General features: G+C 47.2%; 1 non-coding gene across 1 annotated transcript; it reads left to right on the top strand.

The window, feature by feature from the left end:
- The first annotated feature begins 757 nt into the window (after nt 1-757).
- TRNAT-CGU (transfer RNA threonine (anticodon CGU)) lies at nt 758-832 on the top strand. The gene has a single exon. It is a non-coding gene; the product is annotated as a tRNA-Thr (tRNA).
- The last annotated feature ends 11,200 nt before the right edge of the window (nt 833-12,032 follow it).

Below are 12,032 nucleotides of genomic sequence, written 5' to 3'. Positions count from 1 at the left end.
CGTACTTTCTGGGAAGCATGAAGAATTCATATTTGCATTCTCTCCTTGTCTCATATTTCATCTTTTTCTTTCTCCATAGTGCGTGTTTAACCCTATAAGCTGGTTCTCCTCCTACCCTTTCACACACAAACAGGTGGTGCTGGGTGTCCGTCACTTTTGTCCTTCTGGTAGCACCCTGCTGATTTTATTTTGGGCAAACAGTACCCCCCCAACTCCCATCCATGTGGGAGAATTGACTCCTCTAGCCTCTAGCTCCAGAATTGGCCTCACGACCTAGGCCTTGACATTCGGTTCCCTCTCCAGCCCCGCTCCCTAGGTCTAAGTGACTCCTGGATGGCAAATGAAACTCAATGTCAGACTTGATTTACTGGAGAGAACACCTCGCGTTTCGCAGGATTGGTTTCCGTGGGAATATGAACCAGGCCACAGAGCAGAGAGATCCTGCATGTGTGTGAGGTCAATGTCCAGGAAACCAGCCCCAGACTGGAGAGAAATGGGCCTTGTAGACATGCTTTGAGCTCCTTGACCCAGCCGTGCCTGAAGGCTTTGCCCCTCAAGCAGATTTTCTCCACCTCAGAACAGTTGTCAGTTAGAATTAGATAACTCTTTGTTGTGAGGGGCTGTCCTGTAAACTGTAGGATGTTTAACAGCTGGATGCCAGTAGCACACGGCCTGCTTCCTCTCCAATGACAACCAAAAATATCTCCAGACATTGCCAAGTGTCCAAAATTACTTCTGTTAAGAATCCCTGCCTTTGGGAGTCAGAATAGCTCAGTGGTAGAGCATATGCTTCGTGTGCATGAGGTCCTGGGTTTAATCCCCAGTTTCTCCATTAAAAAAAAAATCACTGCCTTTGATCGCTCACAGTTTCTATGGGTCAGTAAACGCCCTTTTTTGCTTACTCCTGTTTGAGCTGGGTTTCTGTGCTTGTCTCCAAGGGACTTTCTGCCCAAAGGAAAGCTGGACCTGTAGGATGTAGGGGGGCATTTAATAAAAGGGGCCTGATGGCAGCAGTGAATGACAGGATACCTGTTGTCAAGAAGCCAGTTCTAAACTGAGCTAAGCCATCTTATAGTCTGCAGGTATATTCCGAGGGGGTGAGACAGAGAGCCTCATACCTCAGCTGGTTGGTGATGAGAAACTGCTCACGACAGCTTCCCAGGGAAAGAAAGAGGCGGAGTGAGATCTCCTGGGGCCACCTCCTTACACCCTCCCATCCTCTCTTGTTCCATAAGACATTCTATTGAGACTCATATGAACTGCAGTTCCAGCTTGGCCTTTGAGGCAGGCGAGGCCCCCAGGGTGCCACGGTGGGTGCGCTCCCCTGCAGTTATAGGGAGAAGGGTGATATCTGCTGGGTGATTAAAAGAACGTTTGCTACTATAATAACCAGTCCCAAACTGGTACAGGGCTTCAGTCATCTGCGAAAAATGGGGAAAAAGAAAAATCACTGACACAAGTAAATATTTCCAGACATTCCCAAATATCTAAACATTTGGCATTTTGGGGGTGTGTCTTGCCTGGAAATCCTCCTCCTTCTCCCCAGGCCCCGTGGGGACCCTGATGTGGACACAATGATGCTACTGGGATCCTGATCCATGTGTCATGTGAGAGACCCTCACCCAAGGAAAGTTCTGGCACTCGGTTTTTCTAACTTGGAATGAGGCTGGCGGTGAGATGCTGGCCCCATTGCTCTGTCTGTGTTCACAAAGAGAGAAGGAAAAAGTGGGCAGGAGAGGCAGGTTGGTGGGGGCTGATGACGTGGAGACAGAAGCTCACTTGAGATTTAAATCCCTGGTGTTTTGGAATGTACTGGAGAGCTGAGTCAGGGGCTCGCCTTAGACTCTTAAATCTCCCTTTTCTCCAGGGAAGACCTCAGTTCACCACCATCTTTGATGAGGGAAAGGTTGGAGGCCCTGACCTCCCGTCCTCAGCTGGGAACTCCTATACTCATCACTTCTTAGATCTTGCAATGGATTCAGGGCCGGGACTGAGATAAGACAGGTAAGGCACAAAAATTGGGGGGTAATCGAGATAAATATGATTTTAATGCAATATTTGAAAAATCAAAACTGATGCAAAAAAAATCCTTAATGAACAAAATAAAGAATTTTAAAATAAGATAGGATCTGTTGTTTTACTTGGAATTAAAATTTGAGACTTATGCCTCAAACTTCCTGATTGCTTAAACGAATCTTTCTTTTTAAGTATTATGATGAACACCATGGCTTATTAAACAAACAAAAATAACCGTAAGAAGCCAATTTATATCAGACACAAACTTGTGATTTTTTTTCTAAAACAAATGAACCAGATTTTCACAATATTGTATGATCTGAATAGATATTTTGTCTGAGTCATTCATTGATAGAAAGGCCCAGTGGAGTTAGTTGACAACAGGAATGATCAAAACAATCCAACTCTAATCCCAATTGCAAACTCTTTTGGGGTTTATAAATTCAGCCACCAAAATTCTTGCAGTCAACTCAGGATCCACACTCCCTCTGGCCCAAAGGACCCTCCCTGTGTCTTAGCGGCGTGTTCCAGAAGTGAAGAGTATTTCTCAGGTCTGCAGAAACCCAGAGAAGAAAACTCATTTTATGATCTGAAGGGAGATGAAAGGCATATCTTAATAGCGCATTTCAAATGCATTCGTGCTCATCACAGGAGCAGCCGCGGTCCCTACATTATTTAGAAAGCTGCAGGAGAGGGAATAATGAATGCAGAATATGTGGGCGACTCATTTTGATTTTTTAAAAATGCAGCTGAGCCACAGAAAGCTTCACAGAAGATCTAAAGGCAAAATAAATTCTCTGTCGTTTTCAAAGTCAAGGCAGTAAGGAGGTGATTAAGCAAAAACAAACCTGAGATTTCACCTGAAAAAAAATTGAGCATTTTCATCTTTGAACAGGTGAAGAAAATGCCATCAAAGGGTGTCTGAGGGGGAAGGAAACTGTTAGGAAAATGGGAATTCTGTGCTCTGAGCTGTTCACAGCTCTGTTCCTGGAGTGTGAAATTAGTGACTGAAGGCAGATTTCACAGGCACTTTCGCGCAGCGTGTTGGGGCCGCGGTGGATTTGCGTCGGGGCCTCTCAGCCAAGTCCTGCCCACTTGCAAGCTGCTGTCCTTATTCATGCAAAGCACAGATAATCCTGGGTGTCTGGGTTTTACATTTATACTGAACGCAGCCTCTCTCCTTCCTATTGGAGTGAGTCTAGTGCGCAGTGTATGGCGGGGGGGGGGGGGGCGGAGTGGGCTTGGCGTGGGCGGAGCATCTCTGAGACCAACATTCTCATCAACCTCGTATTTACTGTTAAGAAAAAACCCATCCACACGGATTGCATTCATTGGAAATGTTGGGAAAATGTATAGAAAATAGGAATATGGTTAAAAATGTTAAAACATCTCCCAGGGCGACAAGGAATTCTCTGAGTCTGGATTTTGAGTCTGAGACAATGGATGATTGCTTCCACCTTTCCCATCCCACCGTGATTCTGGAGAACTGGTTTGGGGAAGTTTAACAGAAGAGAGAAAATTCGGGAAACGGCGAACTGGGAGAGGTGGTGGTTCTTCCTGATTCGCTCCTTGTCGGTCTTGGTCTCACCTATGTGGTCACACACAAGGCAACCGAACAAATGGAAATGTGACCTTTTACACTTTGACCTGGCTGGAGTTAGGTGGCAGAACTGAGCTCGGCCACCAGGCAAAGAGACCCTTCTTAACAGGCCCCAGAATACAGTTACCCCAATAGTCAGAGGAAACAATCATCTCAGGAGAAGGTCTTCTCACTTCAGCATTTTTGGAAGCACTTTGGGCTGTGTTATTAAGTTTTGAGAGCACTGTATTTTCTAAACGCGACCCAATATCATTAACAAATCATTTCCCTCTCAAATGGAGTATTCTCTCTTTCCTGGTCTCCTGAGTGGTGGTAGGTGTTTGGCATGGTTTGAAACTTTGAACACTCTTGTGGCAAATTTGAGACAAAATAAGAATCAACACCGAGCTCTCCAACACACGCTGTATATCAACTGTGGATCAGAATGATTTTTGTACAAATAACAGAAACGCACACTCAAACTGGCTTAAACAATTACATAGTCCGTTGGTTCCCATCAGTCAAAAGGTGAATCAGCCCTTGGAAGATGTCTTCAAGGGTCAGATCCTTTCCTTGTCTGCCCTGCCCTTCTGGGTTGCCTTCAGCCCAAGGCTGGAAATCCTCCTGGGTCTTGGAGGCCACTGGTGTCTGGAAGAAGAAACCAGGTCAAAGAAATCTTTGGAGGTTTCTCAGAAGAGCAAGCAGGAAGTGTGGGCACAAGGCGGCCAGCTGGTGATGCAGGTTGGTAAAAGAATTACCAGAAAGCGAGAAAAGTTTAGGAAAGTTTAATAGGTCTACAGGCTACAGGAAATGGGGCCACACAGACGAGAGGTGCCTGCGTGAGCGCTGAGGGTGGGCGTGCAGGGTCTTTTATTAGGGGGAAGGGGCTGTGCACACAAGGAGGAGGGGCTGCACGATCATTTCGTGTACAGGGACCTGATTAATTGTAAGATCTGTCAGGGACTTCTCTGAACAAGAGGTTTTACGACTTTGATCAGGGCAGGATGTGAGGCCTGCCAGCCCAGGGTATTGTGAGCTGGGCTACCTCCTGGGGCCATGAGTTTTGTTAGGGTAGACACACATCAAGAGAAGCTGTTTTATATCTTGCAGAAGTGCAGGTATGCAAAGGGTCCTGCAAGGGGTGGGGGGAGGGGGAGTTAAGGTGTCAATGGCTCCAGGCACACAGGGAGCCCCGGAGTGGGGGTTTTATGACTCTAGAGAGTGCTAGCTGGTGCCACGGGAAGTTTCCAGAAAGTATCAGCAAACCCCTTCTTGAATCTCCTTGGTCTCAGCTGTATTCCATGTCTGCTCCTGACCAAATCACTGTCAGGGGGAAATGGGGGGTTCCCCTAGAACCGCGCTCTAGCTGGGGTGGGGTGGGCTTGGCTTCTCTGTGTCACGGGATTTGAAAGGAACAGGGGGTTCCTGAGAAGTCAAGAAACTTTTTAGTGTAAGGCTGGGATGTAGATGCTGGCAGGCAGTCCACGACATCCTCTACTGTCTAGGGAAAATCACTCTTTCCTCTCCACTACCCTCACTGAAGGAAAATTATGTTTTTTTTTCCTCACTCACTATTCACATAGGTGCTTCTGTGATCATATGTGTGGAGTTTTCCTCAACCTGACCAATTCTGTCCCCCGACCCGGTAATTCTACTCCTGTGTCTGTATTTGAGAGAAATGAAAACACGTCCACAGAAAGATGTGAACAAGACTGCTCAGAAGAGCTTCATTCATAACAGCCCCGAATGGAAACACCCCAAGTGTCCATTAACAGGGAAATGAATAAACAAACCATTTGATATTTGTACCAGGGTACACAGCTATAAAAAGGGACAGGCTGCTGACACATGCCACCATGCGGATAAGGGCCATAATTAATTAGGTGTCTTGCTTTCAGAAATACTGAAATTCAGAAGCCATCAAAAGCAGATGTGATGATCCTGGATGCGGACTGAAAGTCAGGAGGTAGGAACCAAGGACAGTTGCTATGTTTTCAGCCTTTCTGTACTTTTGGGAATTAGAAAAATCATGCACTACTTAATTTAATAACACTTCAAGGGTCTGTTTCCTCTTTCTGTCCATGGACCCTCAGTCAAAGTTTGGTTAAGTAACCTGAAGCCCCGCTCACTCCAGTTCAGCTTGGATATTTGGAGTCCAGGTTGGAGGAGATGGAGAGGAAAGATTTAGAACCAGACAACTCCAGCCAAAGCCCAGGAAATTCATCGTCTAGGTGACCAGGACTTGGTGGCTCTGTCCCAAGGAGGGACAAGTTGGGGACATCTTACAGGAGAATGGTTTTGAGAATGAAGTCCCGACACCCACAGGTCATGTGCCCCGAAGGATGCTGCCATCAGGCTTGACAGAGCCCCAGCTGGGAGCCTGTGAACGAACTAAAGAAAAAGAGTATTCGGAGGTGCGCTGCTTTCCATAAATGAAGGATTCTCTAAGAAAATAGTTCCTCATGCTGATGGGCACTGCAGTCTTGGGAGGATTTCAAAATGCAAAAGAACATAACCTCTGCTGAGCCAGGGCCCCCTGGCAAAGCTCCAGACGGTGAATCCAGAACTTAAAAGATAAGAGACCACCCACTCCAAATCACATTAGGGGTTTGCCGCTTACATCACATAAGTATTTATCATTTCACAAAGAAGCAGAGCTTGGGGTGTGATTTGTTTTACACAAATTATATTTAGACGCCTCCTTCCATAGATGTTTGAAGGCCTGTCTGCAGCGTTAAACCTGCCGGCTGTCTGCGCCCAGCCCACATCCGGGCGGGGTGGGGGCCTTGCCGGTTGGTCACCATTTCATCCCCACTGCTCAGGCCAGGGTCTGCCGCACAGAGGAGGCAGGGAGATGATTCTTGTGTGAAAGAATGAATGGGAGGGTTTTTTTTTTTTTTTTGCTCCAAATTAGTTCTTTTCTTTTTCTTTTTGATTTTTAAGTGCTATATTATTAATATTTTAGGTAGACATTCTTGTAAGACTTGGGTAATCGTTGATTGGTTTTCTGCTTGGTGTTTGTTTACTTTGTTTTGTTTTGGGGTCAGAACTGTTTGTAAGCAAGAGGGACCGACTCTGGTTACCAGAATAAACCTGCTTCAAGGGCTTTTGGTGATGCGGTCACACCGTTTAAGACTTGGCTTCAAAACACGGCTTCTGAGAAGTGCAGGCAGATTGTCCAGGCCTGGGTCAGTGCCCACCCCTTGAGGGGGACCAGGTGCCTTGATGGGCTGGTCTTCCAGACTGTATCCAATGGTGAAAGCTTTGTTCCCCCAAAGAGAATTGGGATGTTGTTATCGGAGAAAGAGAAAAACCTGATGGCAGTATTCCATGGAAACCAGTGGTCCTCAACCCAACTAACTCAACACCCCCTTTAATGACAAGTATTGTACAATGCTGCCTCACATTCCTGAAATGAAATGCATGGATAATATGACCGACTTAGACACATAATTTAAAGAATCAGAATGTTGTCCTAGATATAACTTCAGGGAGAAATAAAGGGACACTAACTTGGAGAATGTTGCTTAGAATAAAAATAATGAGACAACAGAATTATACAGAATTCAAGAATAATAAATACTCAGTGCTCAGGAGTGGCTACCCTGCAAGATTTAAAGAATAAGTGAGGTGTTTGCTTTTGCTGCCAATGAATGTCTGGATTTAAGGGCAGCGAGATGATCGGAAGCCAGCCTGCACAAGACATAAAAGAAACGAAAGGACAGATGTGGGGTGGACGCTGGAGGAACAACTGTTGGATGTACATTAACAGAGGCAACAGATACTTTCATCCTCTGGAGGTGGGTTTGAGTTGCAGTTAATGATACACAGAGTTTTTACTTGTGGGAGTACTCAGAGGGACATTTAAAAGCCATGGGGGACACAGTGGGACGGTCTTGCATGTGGCAGGAGTTATGGCATCCCTGAGCTCCTCTCTATTAAATGCCTCTGTAGGGAAAGAATTGGGAAAGATTTTGAAATTTATGAGGGTATCTTGACTAACCTGTCAACTCAGGTGATCCTCACCTTCCATTGGCTTTGACCAGGCTGTTTTACAATTCTATAAAGACAGAAGTTAATCTGTAGCCAACTGACAGCAGCAAACAATTCCTACCCATGGAAATGCACATTATATGGCGGTGGTTGGCGGGGCGTGGGGGTGGGATTTCTACTCCTTTCCCCCATTAGGGAAGAAGCCAGTTCTGCATCCATTAATCAGATTCATTTCAGCATTCCTAATAGCCTATCATTGTGTCTACACTTTGCATTTTCCTTCGAATTGGTTTTAAAACCTTTCTAGTTCCCTCTTTCATTGCTGAGTTAAATAAAACCATTGACAGATTCACTTCATGTCTGTAGGACATTCATGATTTTGCCTTTTAAAAAAAATCATTCTTTAACAATCCCAATCATTGTGCAACCCAAAATCAACTTAACTTTTTGAACCCCCCCACACCACATGCATTGTGAGCCACTGCATTCACACACACACACACACACACACACACACACAGACACACACACACGAGCGCGCGCGTGCGTGACAAACCTAGAGACTTATCCCATTTTCTCATCTCTGTCTTGTGGCTTGTAGGGTAATAGTTGACTAAACACTACATTGCTCCTAACTTTTCAACATCCTGCTTTGGGCTTTTAGGGTTTGAAACCCCAACCTGAATGTGGAGTTCTTGAGATCACACTGTATTCATAGCTATTTTTATTTAACCCAAATCCTCAGCTTTTTGGCTCTTATGTGAAAGAAAATCACAGCTCCAGGGATGACCCACCACCCCTCGACATTCCTGTGAAAGGGAATTACATCCTGTGTAATTCCAATCTTCTCAGCCATGGGTATTTCTTCGGTGTCGTGGCGTATTTTTAAGCATCAAAGGCAGAAGAAGGAGAAAATCCAAGGAGACCACCCCCAAAGTCTGAAATCCTGTTAAACCTCAGACAAAACCAAACCCACCAGGGCTTGACAGAGTAAGTGCACACAGAAAAGATGCAGTCTTAGGGGTGAGATCCCGTGGGTTCCGTTGTAACCCCCGATTCCTTCCCTCTGGACAGCAGGGGACGGGGAGGGTTTCCTGTCTTCCAGGTATTCTGGTCGGGCTACTTGGGATGGAAGGGACCCTCCTTCGATCTTTTCAGTGCCCACTGTCATAGCCCTGGTCCTTTCAGGAGAGAGGGGCAGGGAGTCATCACCAGAGGCGCACAGCAGAACGGGAAACGCGGCCGTGCATCTCCTTGCTCTGCTTTTTAAAATCACCGTCCTGACAAATTCAGGTCATGCCACTAGATCAGGAGGTCAGGTTAAGGAGGATGAGATCGCCTTCTTAAAATCCTTCCCCCCTCATCCATGTAAGACAGACTTCTAATATAGAGAAGAGTGTCTGTCTAAAGCACTTTTCTGGAGGGTTTTACGATACTAGAATAGTAATACTCGCTGTTAAAGACCCAAATACTCAAAAACGCTAAAAAAAAAAATAACCCGAAGTGTAATTTGAATGCGTGGCAGAGTATAACTAAGGCGCTGGTCCCCGTGTGTTGTGTCTGTGTGTCTGTGTGCCTGTCTCTGCTCCTCGGCACAGCTTCAGACTCTCTCTGCTACCACCCCCCCCCCCCGCCCCGGCCCCTGCCCCCCCCAGCCCCTGCCCCCCCCAGCCCCGCCCCTGCCACCCCCACTCCTCTACCACACAGCCCCGCCCCCATCCACTCAGCTCTCTTCTCTAACATCTTCCCCGGGAGACCCACCACCCACCTCCATCCCTCTTTGTCTTCTAATTCCACTTTATTTCCTCTAAACATTTTTCATTTCTTGACATTCTATTATAATTCTATTTTTTGTCGTTGTTGTTGGTTATTGTCATTTTTCCCATTAAAAGGTCAGGTCCAAGAGGTCGGGGATTTAGTTTTGTCCACTGCTGTGGCTCCAGTGCCTAGGACAGACCTTGTGTTTGTTTTGACCTGAGTCTACCATCCTTTACAGGACCAGTCTTAGTCTCACATCCTTCTCAAGACTTTTGGGATGACCATCACAGTCAGCCCCTCTTTCCTCAACGGCTTCACCGTATTCCTGCAGCCCACACATACTTTCTCAGCCTCTGGGTGTGAGTTTTTACACTCAGCCAGGGGACCAGGTCAGGGAAGACAACAGAATCCCTGCCTTACGGAGTCGCCATCTTCCAGGGGGAAATGGGGATTAAACATGTTACTTGTATCTCTGTCTCATTCCTGGACATCCTTCTATCTCATCTTACTGTTACTTCATCTGTTCAAAAACAATTTTTGTTGGGGAGGGGCTTACCATTTGACAGAGACTGAGCTAGTCTCTGGGGGGACTGAAAAAATGAATAGACGATTAAAATTAATTTTAAAGGACTCACAGTATACTGAGTAGTGACAGGGTAGAGGCAGACATGACATGAAAATAGTAGTAACGTGGGATGCGTGCTATAATAGAGATGGAAGGATTAACTTTTGGGCTGAGGATGGTAGTAGAACAGTGAGGGAGAAATCAGAGAAGGCTTCGTGGAAGAGGTGATAAGTCCCAAGGGATGAGTAGGAGCTCACCAGGAGAAGTGGGACTGAGAGGGAAAGGCATTTGAGCAGAGGGAACAGACTGTGCGAGCTCTATGGAGGTCAAAGAGCTGCTGCTGCTGCTGCTGCTGAAAGATTATGACCTTTGGGAAAGTGACAAAGCCTTCTAAATGATGCCTCAACTTTTCATGTCCCTCTCCAGCCCAACCCAATCCAATTCACTCCACTCCAATCCAATCCTGAGGTATCTTTTAAGAGTCGGCCAAGTGCAAGGCATTGTGGAGGATGCAAAGAAGCACAAAGCACATCCCTTGCCCTCAGGGAGCCCTGAGTCTAGCCAGGAAGGCACGCAGACATGTAAAGGGAAACAAGCGTCAAAGAGCTGATTCGTGTTCAAGGTACAACTAGATGATCACTGAGCACATGCTGTGGATCTGTGCCCAATTCACTTGGTAGAGAAAGAGTGGCAAAACTCATTAACAACCAGGCCATTCATTCGTTCATTCACCTAACAAAGATGTATTGAGTACTTACATGATGCGCCTGGCACAGTTTGGTTATTTGGAAGAGAGAGGTGACCAGGAGAGAGAGAGAGATGAGATTCCCCGCTTTCATGAGCTTACACAGAAAATTCACCCCAAACACGAGTGAACGGATGAGTAAGCAAGACCTTTCCGGATGATGACAGCGCTATGAAGAAATATAAAAGGGGGCGGACTAGCAGAGGGTGGGGCAGCAGCACGGGGCCCCTAAGACACTGTGTCCCTCTGACCTGCTGTGGGGGGCAGAGGCAGAGGTCAGTGTGTGAAGATGGGGTGGAGGGAGCAGCGAGGACAAAGTCTGCAATAGGGACATCATCTGGGTGGAACAGCAGGGCTGGTGCCGGATGTGCAGTCAGGCCGGGAGGCAGGCGGGGCTGGGGCTGGGGTCAGCCTCGAAGCCCCATGGGGAAGCGCTCTGTCCTCACTGGGAAAGAAAGGGGCCCGATCTTTCGTTTTTAACTCACTGCTTGGAGGTATCTGTTCCTTCTCTTACTGGAAACTTCTGGGAAGAAAAGTGCTCAAGGCATTGAATTTAGTTTGGGCTATTAGAGCCCATTGAGGTATTCTGTTCCTGTCCCTCTGGGCCCTTCTCCTTCCTGCCCTTGGCTCTCCCCGTCCACCTGGTCTGTCCACGCGGTGACAGCCCGCCCTCCGACGCCGCGCCCCTAAGCCACCCAATTTCCTGTGCGTTATTAAAATCGTTCAGACACAAGATCCAGGTGCAGCTGTTATCTTATTGTGGATCCGGACAGGAAAGGATCAGGCAGAGGAAAGGAAAGAATAAAATCCCGTGATGTCAGGTCACGAGAGCCCAGCCAGTGAGACAAGGGCCGGCGGGTCTCTGGTTGTGATGGTTCCTCGGGCGCTTGGAGCAAGGATGCTTTCAAACAATGACACCAAAGTGACTCATTCAGGGAGGGGCTCACATCTGCTTGGGGCAATAATTATATCAGCCAGCACTTAGTGAGCACCTGCTGTGTGCCAGGCCAGGCTCCAGCACAACTGGGCGTCCCCTCACTTAATCCTCACAACAGCCCTTGGCCAGGAGGGCTGCTGTTGGCCTCGTTTCACAGGTGAGGACACAGGCCCAGGGTGGTGAAGTGTTTGCGGCTTGTCACAGAGCTACTGAGAGATGGAACCTGGATGTAGCTGCAGTCTGCTTACCGCACAGCATCTCTGAAAGGCCCAACACTGGCAGAATAAAGCACGCCACGTTGTGCTGGAATTACGACAGTCAGGATTCCACGCTCCCCTCGCCCCTTCTTATGTGTGATCCTGTACCGAGTAGCTGTAGCTCAGACACTCCCACCTCGTGGAAAACAGCTGCCCAGATGTTCTCCATCAGGCTCTGCGTG

The sequence above is a fragment of the Camelus dromedarius genome, chromosome 18 (assembly GCF_036321535.1).
Source record: "Camelus dromedarius isolate mCamDro1 chromosome 18, mCamDro1.pat, whole genome shotgun sequence".
NCBI classification, from domain to species: domain Eukaryota; kingdom Metazoa; phylum Chordata; class Mammalia; order Artiodactyla; family Camelidae; genus Camelus; species Camelus dromedarius.
Note: the sequence above shows the minus strand (reverse complement) of the source record. Positions and strands in the feature narration are given on the sequence as shown.